Below are 15,374 nucleotides of genomic sequence, written 5' to 3'. Positions count from 1 at the left end.
AACATTAATTTATAGTTATTTTATTTTATCATATGCTCATGAATATTCTTGTTGGAACTCAAAACACAGCAACGTGTGAAAACAGAACATTTTTATCTTCAAATGTTGTTTCATATGTTATTCTTAATGAAGAAAAAAAATAAATAAACATGGAAATATTTAAGCTGTTATTGTAGTAGTTTAATAAATAACAGTGAATGAACAAAGTGGTAGAGCCAGCAGCAAAGAAACTCAGGAAAGTGTATGAAAACCTCATTGATTTAAGAATTGTGCATGACTTGTGTTAAGCTTGGCCGCTCTCTGTGAAGGGTGGCCCGATTGTGGCCATGCTTTTAGAAAATTCTAGATCCGCCACTGCAAGGAGTGAAGTGTAATATTGTATTTTTCTGATGAATCAAAGGGTGACACTAACATTTACAGTATTAGAAACAGATAAAACCACACATATTTCACTCACTCACAAAAAAGCCTGAGGAAAGAACATGAATGAACAGCGTTCTCCTGAAAGTCATTAGTTTAACAGGTGTCAGTGCGAGAACTGATTGTTTCTGAGTGAGTCTGTGTTTGTGTCTCTGGTTCAGCACTCAGTGCTCCCACAGGGAAGAGGCGTCCACGCTTAACCCATCGCCCATCAGCGTGCCTCCCTGGTCTCCACGCAGGTACTTGCCATTCTGACCCTTGATGCCAACCCGTCCATACTCCACAAACTCAAAGAAGAAATCCTCCGGTTTGTCCCCATCTGAGCACACCAGACCACTGCCGGAGACATACCAAAACTCTTCATTTTCACCTGTGGTAGAAAAAAAGAAAACACATGCATCAGGAATTTAGCTCAGAAGTGCCCAACAGAGTCAGTGGATAGGACGATTAATCAGCTTTAGCACAAACTGCTCGTCCTCCCCTGCCGAACACATGAGAGGATTTATCTGACTCGTGTTGTATCCAGTAGTGGAAGTTTAGTAAAAGGTCAGAGAAGAATCAGTGTGCACTCACCCACAGAATCACTCACAGCTGCAAGCTGGCCATTTCTCTTTGTGCAGACATATTTCCCATTGTTTGCCCTCAAAGCGACTCGTCGGCCCAACCACTCAATGTCCAACATGGTGTTTTCTTCTCTATCAGTTACAAGAACACACATATTCAAGATCATAGCTATGCCTATTATGTGGATATGTATCACCTGTATACTAGATACTCAATACTGCATTTCAATTAAAACTGAAATAAAGACAGATGTTATAAATCATGTATTCAACAGTAAAAATTTAAATTAGTAAATCAAACGGACATAAATTGGTGTGAATCATGGAAATGTGGGACACATAGGCTCTGATGTGTACAATTCAACTCTATCACACAGTTTTATGTTAATATCCATCACACGAGTATATGGTGATGATGAGGTTGAGGAGAACAAATTAGTCAAACTGCAGGAAACCTGCGAATAAAAGAAGGTCATTATAACTAAATTTCATCAACTAAATTTCATTATTGCTAACAAGTCTGTCACAAAGAAAACAATGTTTCAGTCTCATATTATTACAATGTTCAGAAAGCATTGCTAAAGAATCAAAAATACAAAAATGGTGTGCACATCCCAAACACCCAGATTGGGCACAGGTGCAGGACAACTGAATGATATAGACAAATAAAGAAGTGTGAAGTCAAGTCAAGTCAAGTCATCTTCATTTATATAGCGCTTTTAACAATGTAGATTGTTTCAAAGCAGCTTTACAGAGATAAACGTATAATTTATGGTAACAGAGATTGTTTGGGCTTTATAGCGGTTCTTTAATAAAGTTATTTTCCAGCTAAAGTTAGTTTTGATTGATTCGCTTCCGTCACAACGATCATTTGTTATTAAATTAGGGGCCGCTAAGACGACCCAATTCTCTCTACACAGACTTTAAACACGAACCTGTGAGAAACGCTGATGGCGTTCACATGCGCATTAAGAACGGGTTCAATAGTTATGTGCGTTTGAATATATGTGTGCAGGTTTGTAATTCCCTACAAACCAAGCCTAAACAAAGTACTGGTGTTTCCTTATAATTTTTGATACAGAATTTAATTTAATTTTATCAATTCGGGGTAGATACGCGAATTGAGTTTCCCGACGACGCTTTATCTGTAGAGTGGGAAAGGGATCCTCCATAGGGAGAGACTAGTTGGCACTTCAGCACTGCGTTGTCATCGGGTGTTTTGAAGTCCGCACACTGAAAATTACTGCTCCAAAAGAATTTATTCAAGCAATGTTTCGACCCTCATCTCTTCATCAGGAAAGCATTGCCAACAATGATCCACAGGGGCCTTTGGTAACAAACACGGCAAAATCCTCAGTGTTAAAGAGGTCATGACATGAGGATTCACATTCGCTTTGGTCTTTCGACTTATAAAAGGTCATTGCACTATAAAAACATATCACAAGTTTCAGACCTGAAACAAGCATCCTAACTGAACAGCATTTGTTGAAACCAAGCTGCCAAAATGACTTGTTTTCCACTTCCGCCCATATTTTACATCACACTGCGACAGATATCTACATCTGAGCGTCTCCACAACAGCACTTTAAAGCTTATTTGAGCTGATCAGTTCAGTCGGCCCACAGCGGCAGTGAGGGAACGAGAGAATGTTGAAGTCAAGCGCTGAGAGGTTTGCAGATCACGTCAGGCTTTTCAAAAGCACTGCTAAACTAGAGAGAAAAAGCTGAAGTTGTCGAGGATAAAAAGACGTTGTGCTGTTTGTGAAAGTGTACAGTTTCTGCACAGACTTCCACAGGACTCCAGCGTAATCACGAGACTGAGCTTTATTTTTAACTCTTTACTCGTCTGCGTTTGATTTTTAAAAAAGTTGGCAGCCAGTTTTATTCTAGCTTCATTTTTATAAACACATTAATGTGGGTAAGTTTCATAAAAAAGCAACATTTTGAGCAAAAAGCTGAGAAAATCCCTTTTTTATCAAAGACTGTGTCTGGATCAGATTCAGAACGACGATCAAAACACAGACGGAGTAGATCGAGTCCATCAACACCACTAAAGCTTCTCAGTCCTACCTACTTACTACGCGAAGCGGAGGGTGGTTGCCTCTACGTCGTGCATTAAAATCCTTTAATGCATGGCTAGCCGTGGATTATCCCGCTTATACCTTGGTTATTTGCCAAGTTAAAAACAAGTTAAAGCTGTAACTGATGTTTACAGTGTACTTTTTTAACAGACGGGTAAAAATGACGGTTATTTTCTTAAGTTACGGCTCGTTAGTTCTAGCACTCCGACCGCTTTAAATAAAGTAGAGCCATCTTGCTTTTATTTGAATGAATTAACACATTTATTTAAATTCATTATTAAAAGAGAGAGACAGAGAACTGAAAGAGAAGGAACAGAGAGAGAGAGAGAGAGAGAGAGAGAGAGAGAGAGAGAGAGAGAGAGAGAGAGAGAGAGAGAGAGAGAGATGCGTGCGCGAGTACCTGTGTGCGTCTCTTCTATAAAGCCTACAGTCCCCTCGGTGCTTAAAGGGATAGTTCACCCAAAAATGAAAATTCTGTCATCATTTACTCTCCCTCAAGTTGTTCCAAACCTGGGGTGCGTTTCCCGAAAGCATCGTTGGCCAACTATGGTCGCAAGTTCCGTCGTTACCAATAGAGTTCAATGGACATTGCGATGAACTTGCGACCATAGTTGGCCAACGATGCTTTCGGGAAACGCACCCCAGTATGACTTTCTTTCTTCTGCTGAACACAAAAGAAGATAATTTGAAGAAAGTCGGTAACCAAATGACTGATGGACCCCATTGACTTCCATAGTAGGAAAAAAAATAAAAATAATACTATGGATGTCAATGGGGACCAGCAACTGTTTAATTACCAACCTTCTTTAAAATATCTTCTTTTGTGTTTAGCAGAAGAAAGGAAATCATACAGGTTTGGAACAACTTGTGGGAGAGTAAATGATGACAGAATTTTCATTTTTGGGTGAACTATCCCTTTAAGCATATAGCTAACTTAATGATTCTTTAATGGATTTATCAAAATTATTTATGAATGACAGGCAACACTGACAGTGACAAGGCAATCTTTATTTGAACTAATCATGTCATTTATTGAAATGAATTATGTAGAGTGTGAAATAAAACCGGCGTCTATAACCACGATAAAGACACATTACATTTATTGAAATGCATTAAATTAAATGAAAACAAAAAAAAACACAGTTGGAGATTTCGATAGGGGATTGTTTTACTCATCATTATACTAATTGATGTTAAACTCCACATTTCCATTTATCGTGAAGTTAGACATGGAAAAGGGTAATTTCAGGTTTAGGCTTGGAGGTGAAATTATGTTTAGCTTTGCTTGTTGAGGTTCTAGATGTCAGTATGTCACTCCATGCCCTCCTCTCTGACAAAGATGGGGCCCAATATGACCGCAAACTCGCCTCGCATCGGTGGCCTGTCACTGACATGATCTGGCGACTTTCTAGTCCTGCATCAGAGAGTCGTCCAACGGCAGTGCTCCGCAAACTATGGTTTGTGTACATTTGTGAGATACCTTCCACCTGAACAACAAGAATTTAAAGTATACAATTTCGATTTGGAAAATAATATAAACACAGTTTAAATTCATGGGCAAAAACTAAATATCTATTACCAACCTCTTCACAAATACTTTTTAGCATATTGCCAAGGTAGTTGAGCCCCATCGGCTCCCTGGTGAACCACACTTCGGTGCTCTCAAGTTTGCACAGAGGGATGCGTCTCGGATGCAAATAGAACGCTCCGGCATTTTCTGGACACTTTGACAGATATTTTTTAAAGCTGTCCACGGGACAAAGTGGGTCGCCGGGGCTCGCAAACATAAATCCTCGTATATTTTCCCTATCCGATGCAGTGGGATCCTTGTGTTTTTTTGTCTCTGGGTTATGCTCCAGGGTCAGGTACTCTTTCCCATTCTCGTCTTGCCGGAGAACGAAAGACTCTAGGTTACGGTTTCCTTCTCTTCCCCTCCGTGCAAAACACAGCTGTATGTCAAACCAAACTTTTCTTACAAGTCCTGTGGGTGTGAAAGGGGAGAGTGCAGGTGCATTTCTAATTTTCTCCAAGTCAGACTCATGCTGCGTTCCAGGCAGGTTTTTGAGCACGTAAATCACGACTTCAAACCACGACTCACGACTTTGTAGCGTTCCAGGCCAGTCACGCCATCATACCTATGCAATATGCAAGGAATTGTGGTAGCTAGATGTAAACAATGCGGCAATACACTTTCTCGACATACTTATTGTTTCAGACACATAACATTGTAATACATAATCAACAATACAATATTATTATATTATTATTAATTTAACTGCAATGTTATATTGTCCTAAAGTGTATTCTCACCGTGTACCGCCTGCAGAAACACTGCATCCGTAGGGGCTGCCATTGTTGTTTTGTATGGTTTTGCGGGCTATGTGACGTCAGAGCTTGTAACTGGGAGTACATCGATCTAGCACGAGTTCACGGGTGGGAAGTCACGGGTTTGACGGCCGTTCCAGTGCACTTTCACGGGTATAAGGTTGGAAAAACACGGGTTACAGGTTGCCTGGAACACACCATCAGTAATACGCGGATGATGAACGCTGGTGTCTTTTCCATTTTTCCTGTAGCGCTTTAAAACTGATTTAAAGACGGCATTGCTTGACTTGAAATCTTTATCACTTATGATGTTGTATTTTGTAATGTGATGGTTTATACCTGCTCTGAGACACATCAAACTTGCAACACTGTATTTGCGTCCAGCGGTAGACTGAACAGAGGCATAAAACTCCCGCAATGTCTCATTTAAAAGAGAAGCAGAGTAGGTCTCAAAATCACAATTGTTCTGTCTTTGGCGCAGAAAGTCACTGAAAGTGTTAACTGCCCATTTAGTTGTCTTTTTCGTATTGACCTCATCTTTGTCGTCTTCGATCTTATCTAGCTCTCCCGGTGTCTTTGTGCCGCTTTTTGTCATTCAACGTCTTCTTCAAGTCTTCTATTTCATCTTGTGCCTGGGCCCATTTCTCAAAATTGGCATATTCACCATACAAATGAAACGATATGCAAAAATCATCCATTTAGCCTACCTAAATAAACGTTTGCATATGTGTCTCTCACTCTGTTTGCAAGTGTAACTGTGTTACTATGGTTACCAATGTTTATAGTAGCGGATTAATTTCAAACTGTAATCAAACTGACTGGAACTACCTGTGCATTAAACGGTTTTACTGCACACCTTCCAGCCAATCAGAATCGAGTATTTAAACAGCCCGTGGTATAAATTAAATATGAACAAAAACATACACATTTTCACTTTTCTTATTTCTCCAAAAAAAAAAGACCAATATTGGTAGAAAAAGCTAAAATGAAAAAAAAAACTAAAACAAAAAAAACCCTAATACATCATAACAATGTTACGTTTCGAGCCCCTTTGTAGAAGTAAACATGTAACACTTCACTGAAGCAAAAACAAGACGTCATAAAGATCATAATAAACTAGGATTTACGTATCCTATAAACCTGCATAACAAAGACAGTTGTTCCCTGAGAAAATGAACTTGGAAAAATGAGCTAGAAAACTTTCTGACACCATCACGCCTTTAGTGCACTCGAGATATGCCGTCACACTTTACTGAAGTTTCAGATTGCTGTTCAGAAAAAGTATCATATTCACATTTTTTGCTTTAAGACGATTACGCCTCTGGCTGATTACTTCTCCGGCCTTAGAGAAGAGTCTCTCTGCTGGAACAGACGTTGCAACAGGTCCGAGGTATTTTTTCGCAACTTTGTTCAGCAGTGGAAATGTGGTTTCATTTTTTTTCCACCAAATCAAAGGGTCCTCACTCCTTGGGATCACCTTTTCCTCCATGTATCTTCTCATTTCAATATATGCATTCGTGTTTGCTGTGCGTTTGCTCTGAAAAGCCATAACCCGACTGTCAAACTCCCGCCATAATCCCTTGGATGATGAACACTCAGCAGGTGACCCTTGTGTCACAGTTGATGCAGTCGCAGCGGCTTCATGTCTGTTCGAATGTGTTTCATCTCTGTGATGATCCGTGATTTAATCATTTCCACATTTGCAGAATCACAGAACACAATGTTTCTGAAGCGAATGTCCAAAAAGGTGCTGACTGCAAGAGTGTGGTTGCGTTCAATGTTGTGGAACCGTCACTTGCATTTGTGCTTCAAGTTGTGAAGCCAGACTGTTACTCTGCCCAGCAGATGCGGTTGCTTGCTGGGGAAGAGAGACCAGAGGTATGACTTTGGAAATTGTCACATACTGCTCTGCTGAAATCTCCTTAGTGGCCTCTTCAAAAGGCCTGAGGACGTCAATGGCCTGACTGATGTGGGACCATTCTCCATCACTTAGAAACATGTTGTTTCTCCCAAGAAGACAAAGTGCTGTTGTGATGGCTTGTTGTTGTTCATACAGTCTGTCAATCATGTACAACACCGAGTTCAATCTAGTATCCAGTGCTTGGATTAGTTTATGCTGTGGCAAGTTCAACTGATTTTGTACTTCTGTTAGTTTGTCAGTCGCTCTGGTGCTGTGGTGGAAGAAGCGAACAATAGCACTGCATTTCTCCAAGCTGGACTCAAGACTTGTGTCAGCCTTAATGGAGTCCTTCACAATGAGGTTGAGTGTGTGAGAGAAACAAGGAATATGTTTCAAACCAGTTTTACGCACAGCAGAGACCATATTGGCATGAACCTTACTGGTGATGCCCCATTCATCAGTTATTTCTGTGAGGAGTTCAGATATATTGTCTGCTGTGTGCTGCACAGCTACATGGATTGTTGTAAGATTGCAAGACTGCATCTGCCAGTATCTCCTCAATAAAATGTCCTGACAGAGTCAAATAAGCTTCGGTGGTTCTTGCAGTCCACATGTCGGTTGTTAAAACCAGACTGCTTGCTGATTGTATGGAGTCCTTTACTGTTTTTTGTCCTTGCTCGTACAGTTTGGGAATTTCACCTGTCATCATGGATTTCCGACAAGGATCTGGTATCGGGGTTCCACCACCTTCATAAAATGCCGGAAACCTTGATCCTCTACCATTGAAATGGGTTGTAAGTCCCTCACACTCATTTTGGCCAGGCCCATTGTGATATCACGTGCTCTTTGAGACTCACCTGAAAAGGATAAAGTTTTCACGTCACTTTCCAATTAACTGTCATATCTAAATCGAAAGAAGCTGCAGAAGTTTGTGATATAATTAATGAAATATGAAATTATGTTTTCCAAATGTAAGAAATCATGTTACAGATTAAAATCATAGTTTATAATATTTTCTTTTCAATGGAAAAAAATAAAACTGTCATGCAAAGATGAAAAATCCCCAAAATTATATCTCATATTTTCTTATCTTGTTTTAATACTCCAGCAATTTTCAACTTCAATAAATTCCCCTTTAAGGCATGGAAATTATTTGAATTTCGGATAATTACTTAAACAAAATATTCATTAACATTACTAAAAACCAAGGCCTGTTTTAAGTAGGCTAATCAACAACTGGACAGTAACGTTACTGGATATAATTATCCCCTTCACCTGAAGTGTCTGTTAAAATTAGATTGTGATCGTAATATTTATAGACTTTATCACTCCACTGTCAAGTCTGTACCTGGATACACTTGGCTATTGTGCAGACTCCTGTGCAGGGTCTTCTGCCGGACTGCGGGTGGTGCAGGAGACTGGACTTTCACAGCAGCCTGTCTTTTTTCAAGCTCACTGTGGCTCTCGGGGTGCGTCGTCTTTAGATGTTTGAATAAATTACTTGTGTTGCTGCTGTGGGAAACTTTTTTATCACACACTTGGCACCTTGCCGTGAGTTTATCGACTGGTGAAAAATAACACCACACCACGCTTCGTTTTTTTGTCTGCCATATTATACGCTTCTTTCCCTCCGGCTCCCGCTTTCGTGCTGGGCTGGTGGCCTTGGTTGGCTGTGTGTGTGTGTGTGTGTGTGTGTGTGTGTGTGTGACTGTGTGTTGTTGTCGGCTGTGTTGCACAATGTCGCTCATTCGCTCGTCTCCTGTCACGTGACATGGGCCAGCTCAATATGCCGCCAGGTACAGCCAGGGGTGTCCCGGCACATAGTAATTTAAGGAAGTAATCTAAAACAGCTGAAAGTGATACATACCCCCAATTATAATTTTTTAGTTTATATCGATATTTTTTTAAGGAAATCGATGCCAAATGAGTAGCGCGAGTATATCGATCTATCGATACCACAGGATCGATACGCCCATCCCTAGTTCAGATTCATTGTTATTGCCTATTTTAGATTATAGCCATAAGTCAAGTCACCTTTATTTATATAGTGCTTTTTACAATACAGATTGTTTCAAATCAGCTTGAAAAAAAAAAAAAACATATTAATTTAGTTAATGAAAACAGTGATGTCATCATCCAGCTCAGCTCAGTTCTCATATAATGGTGCCAATGCAGGCAGATCAATAATATTGTTGAATATTAAGTGTCCCCACTTCACATGCAAAATAAAATGTATTTAATAATACCCACTAGTGCATTCAGATTTATAGACACGCACAGGTTGACAAGGACCAGTCCGTGCCCACTCTTACAGAGCCCTGGTTTGTTTAGTCTAATCATCTCATCTGTTTGTTTTCAGGTGTTTGTACCCATCCTTTATCACTGAAATATTTTACAAATCAATCGGTTCTTTTAAGAGCCAGTTTCTTTTTCCTCCTCTCTCTCTCTTTCTCTATTTCTCTCTTTCCCGTGTTGTATTTCTTTGTGCTTTTACTTTATCCTTCAATTATTTCTATTTAAAAACATCTACAAATGGCATCAGAGTCATTAAAACAATTTAATGAATGTCTGGAAGCAGCAAAAACCATGGCTGATGAGTTGGAAACCCAAAAAGTAAAGTTTTTCATTGTTCATTATACATATTTCATTATTTCTCTATCATGGTATTTACCTAAATTTAAAAGAAAATGCCTCTGCAAATGCTTCCCCCAAATGTATCATTTAGTTTTTACTTTCAGACTAAAAGGAAAAAAAAGGGAACTGAAGTCTCCAGTGTTTCCTGGAGGAAGAGAGTCCAGCATGGGTTCATCCTACCACAACGTGTTCAGAAGAGTCGATCTGGTCAGTGAAATACACTGCATACTGTTGTTCACAAGTGTCTCAGCTTTTGGTCAGCAGTGATGTTTTATATATCATTACATGTTGTGTTTGCAGTTAAAGCTGCCGGCACTAGGGAGCTCTCAGAGGTCGAGGAGCTGCAAACTAATGATATCCCACAAGAGGTGCCAAGTCTTGGTAAGCATATTGAATTGAAAGCCTAAATAATTTCAGCTTTTATATTTAAATTTAAAATGTCACATAGGCAACTGTAAAAGTATGTAATTCCCATTTACATAATGCATATGAAGTGACAAAGCCATATAAGAAATTGCTAATTTGCTTTATTAAAATGAATTATTGCAACTGGCTTTTTCCTTATTATTATTATTATTTATTTTTTATTAATTTAGATCAACATCTTCAGAGGCTAAAAAACCTGCTAACTTCTGTCACTGTCTCTGCATCAGTGGAAGTAGAAGAGACACCCAGCATGTCTGCATGGACCAAAAGACAGGTCGTCTCTGAAAAGAAATGCAGAGCTGCAATGCCAGAGATCTTGAACTGCATGTCGGCTGCAGAGACAGTTACCCAGTATTGCTGTCAACAATGCAGAACTGCTGATGCTGTTGTCCGGTGCTTAGACTGTGTCCCCTCAGGAAATCAGTGTTTCTGTTCATCATGTGACACCGAGATCCACAGAAAAACTGTTTTCCATGATAGGGAAGCGATGTTTGATGGTTTTTAAAACCCATTCCACCAACATCCGTAGTGGTGGCTGAAAGTGGCCAATATCAACTCCGTGAACAAGGCATGTTCAGATAATGTAGTGGGTGCCCTCTGCAGTTTCCTTTAACTGAATCTTTTGTTGAGTAAATGTGTAGACATTACTGATATTACTTTCTGAAATGTGATTTACTGCAGTGTGTGTGCTTCCAGTTCCTCCACCGATACAAATCTGTTCCTGTGGTCCAAACCAAGACTTCACAGTTATCCCAGGAAAGCAGACCGTATTGGTGACTATCAACGGCATGTCTTGTCACTTCCTTCTACCTTTTTATATCCGACCAGATGAAGTCAAGCATAATAATGGCTGACTATATTCTTTTGTCCTGTGCTGTACAAATACTGGTCAAATAGTAAACACATGTTTGTTTTAAGGTCCACACAACCTGTGTCTGCCGTGTATAAGCTGTCCACTTTGTTCTTCCAGATGGACTCCTGGGATTAGTGACTTGCTTCAATACAGATACTGGCCAGCAACCACCAGCTGCCAAATGCTGTTTAAGTTTGATCTGTTCACATCATTTGAGCAGATGAAATTAGCCAGCCCAGCTTTATCCCAACAAGCATTTCTCAGAGTGCTTGAACATCGATGTCTTTGCACTGGTCGGGTAAGGGCTGTTTTTATTTCCAAAGTGTTTCAATTCCAGACTTCAAAATCTTTTATTAACCAAAATAATACCATCCTTCTTTCCAGACGGGTAGTGTTTGTGGTGATACCTTCCACAGAGTCTTTCGGGAGTTTGCCTTCTGCAATTTTAAGAAAGAAGATCTGTGCCTGATGGAGCCCTTTAAATGCCCAGCATGCACACCAGACATGCTGGCTATATCTGCAGACGCTAATAGAAAACATCACCGGTTCAAGAAATCCAAAGGGTAAGTGTAATCTTTCTTTCTTTTCTTTTATAATTTGGATATAGGGTGGTGCAGTGGTATTTTTGTGTCCATGCTGCATCTCTCCTGTCACCCAGTGCTAGATGCGATGGGCTCTAGACCCCCCATGCCATGACCCTCTAAAGGAAAAGCAAGTATAGCTATTGGTTGAATGGACTGATAGTTATTTATAGAGCAACTGTACTTTACCTTATTTCTGTAAACAAATATCAATCATTTTATGGCATCTAAACATATTTCTTTAACATAATTTTCTTTGGCTCTAGTCATTATATAATTATACTTTTATTTGAAATTCATGGAAAGTAACAAAATGTGTCAAATGTGTGATTGCTTCACATTCAAACGTAAATGCTTTTAAAATTTAAAAAGTGTTTTGAGAGATATAGCACTGTTTTAAACAAGCTTGTTATATTACAGTTCTACGACAGCAATCTGGTAAATTGTTCAGGAACTTTTTCTCCCTTCTGTAGCCTGAAGACACAAACACAAATACAGATTTAGTTATTTATTTTTGTACTTTAAACAGTGTGTTTTTTACTTCTTACACGAGTTAATTCCACATTACAGCATTCATTTCCACAGGACAAACACAAGCTGATACTCTAAACACAGTGATCCAGATCAAATGTGATTCATACAGACTAAAATGTGTGGCACCTTTATGGTTAATTGTCATATTAATTTAGGCGAGTGCAACGTTTAATCATTATTATGTAATTGTGTTGGCGATGAATTCCTCTTATTTAACAGGACAGACGAACCATCTCTTTTTGATGGACTGTTCATCGCACAAGATGCCAAAGTATCTGCCTTTGTTGACCAAACTAGAAGCCAGATGTTAAGTGTAGGGATTTCTTTAACTCTTTTTAATTGAATGTTTTCTTGTCCTGGGATTACATGTAACATATTGTTTCTACTTTCAGAGGACAGGTCATGATGTCTGCGGACCGGCAACATTTCCAGCAGGCAGAGAAATAGCACAGAAGTCCAGGGCCAAGGTGGATGAAGAGGGCCTTGAAATAGCTGTGTGCAGACATGAGTCTCGCTGCAAGGCTTGAGCCTCTACCGTGGTGAAATATATGCCGACCCAATGTTCCTGCAGAAGGAGCTGGCACACGCTGCAAATGACACACTCTTTTGTATGGACATTGCTTGCAGGGAGATAGCCATTTCCAAATGATAACTGAAGTTTTTACTGATGTTTTACCTTTATTAATATATGCCATGCATGGGAATAACACCATGACTAGCTAAAAATCACACATTTTTTATATTATGGAATTAGAAAATGAATATGGCTACTACCTTATCAGTGCTGATATGACAAATTACCATACATATGACTACATACTGTAGTGTTACAGGAATTGTACTAGTCACTTAGATCCTGGTTTGTCTCCTTTCCAGTTTTGGCCATTTTCCCTTTACAGGCACTGGCCTTATTTGGAAAAGATGGCAGAAAAGTTATCCGAGCTCCAACCACTTACCATGATGAAGCCTTTTCTATCTGTAATGCATGCCAAGGCTCACACTGGCAAATGTGAGGTACTGTGTGTGAGTTAAGTTTACGTTTTAATGTTTTAATGAAACATCCTTACAGCATCAGAAACATGTAGCTTGATTATTATCTCGGTAAATATGCACGTTTCATAAGTCAGAAGTAGTAAACATTATTGAAATACTTGAATGCAGTGGTTTTCAGACCTGTCCTGGAGGACCCCAGCACTGCATTGTGTACAGTATGTCTCCCTTATCTGACACACACAATTCAGGTCTTGCAGTCTCTACTAATGAGCTGATGAGTTAAAGGTAGGGTAGGTCAGAATTGTCTGAAAAAACTTTTATTCAAATTTGTTTAAACTGTCTTTATATACCAATACATAATTAAAATGCAAGTACTCTGAAATAGAGAGTATAAAAAATTGAGTGATTCTAGTGTATTTAATCTTCAATAAACACAGCTCATTAATTCCATTCACTCCCACCTAAAAACGGGTGCGCGACTGCGCGCACGTAGTCAGAGCCAGTAATAGCGGCGGTAGTCATGGCGACGGAGAGTGACAGTCGCGCAAGCCAATCACTTGTTTCGTCCTGGTAGGAATTAATGAGCTGTGTTTTTTGAAGATTAAAAACACTATAGTCACTCGATTTTTATACTCTCTTTTTTAAAGTACTTACATTTTAATTATGTATTGGTATATAAAGACAGTTTAAGCCAATTTGAAAAAAAGTTCTTTCGACAATTCTTACCCAACCTTTAAATCAAGTGTGTCATATAAGTGAGATATACAAAATGTGTAGTGCTGGGTATCCTCAAGGACAAGTTTAAAACCACTTATTTAGTGTCTGTGTGTTGGGTGTGTGTGTGTGTGTGTGTGTGTGTATATATGCTTATGAACTTTTTAAACATAGTTAACATTACTATCAGTGATCACACTGGTACAACAGCACTGGTCATTCTGGTTTAACCGCAGGGTTGTTTGCAGGATATGCTTCCTGATCCCGTCCAAAAGTTCTGACTGCACAATTGCAGTTGTGAAAGCTTTTCTTTCATTGTTATCCTACCTCAAAACATTTTATATTTTCAAATATTAAACATATCAAAATTTGCTCATGGCACCAAATTCAATTGATGATACACAAACTAATAAATAAGATTTGAATGATAAAGGTCTTGGTCTTCTTCTTGGGAGCAGGTTAGGTGGGGCGGGAGAAGCCAGGAGGGTGCAGGAAACACTGTTGGTGAAGAGCTGGAACAGGCCAATAGCTTCCTTTCAAGGGCAGCTCTTACTACTTCTTGCTTGATTCCTGTTTGAAAGAACAGCACAGAAAAAACATTTTTGGACATTTTGGACACAACTGGAATTTTTCATATTTTGCCCATTTTTGGCTTATTTACTCATTTTTACCAGTTTTATATCTCCACTGAGAGATGATAAACAAAACAATTCAAAACAGTGGCAGTTATTTCAGTTGATTGTTTACATTCCAAATCAATGATGGCCAGCGCATCATCTTGGCCCCGCCCCTTCATCTACCCTCAGAAGAGCTCTGAGGCCTCCAGGCTGATGCTCAGACACAAGCAGATGAAGGAGAGGCCCGACACACTGTTTGCTGAACAACAGGACCACAGTGCCATCAACAACCTGCTCTTTTACACCGAACACAGCCCTTTATGGCACACTGCCTTCTGTCAACATCTCACCTTTACCAAGAAAAGAGGCATCTGTAAAGGCAGACAGATCTTAGCATTTGAAGATGCTGAAAAAAATGATGAAACAAGATTTTTGACCCTGAACTTATATCAAAATGGCACTGTCATGGTCCAGGGATCAGAGTCTGCTCTCAAGGTCTTCATTGAAGATTTTGAATTAATAAAAAAGCTGGCACTGTCTGATGAAGTGGACAAGAATGCGAACATTGTTCCCTCCTCTGGAAAATCAAAACCAAAAGACGACAGTGACTTCAGCAACTGCGATCCCATCTCCAATTTCAAGAATGAAAGACAACTTTTCACTTCTGGAAGTAGAAGTCGTGGAGATGAAAGAATTAATACTATCCCACCTGAAAGACAACAACATGGAACAAG

Source organism: Scardinius erythrophthalmus (assembly GCF_964197995.2).
Source record: "Scardinius erythrophthalmus genome assembly, chromosome: 1".
Taxonomy (NCBI): Eukaryota; Metazoa; Chordata; class Actinopteri; order Cypriniformes; family Leuciscidae; genus Scardinius; species Scardinius erythrophthalmus.
The sequence above is the reverse complement of the archived record's forward strand: the minus strand, read 5'-3'. Positions refer to the sequence as shown.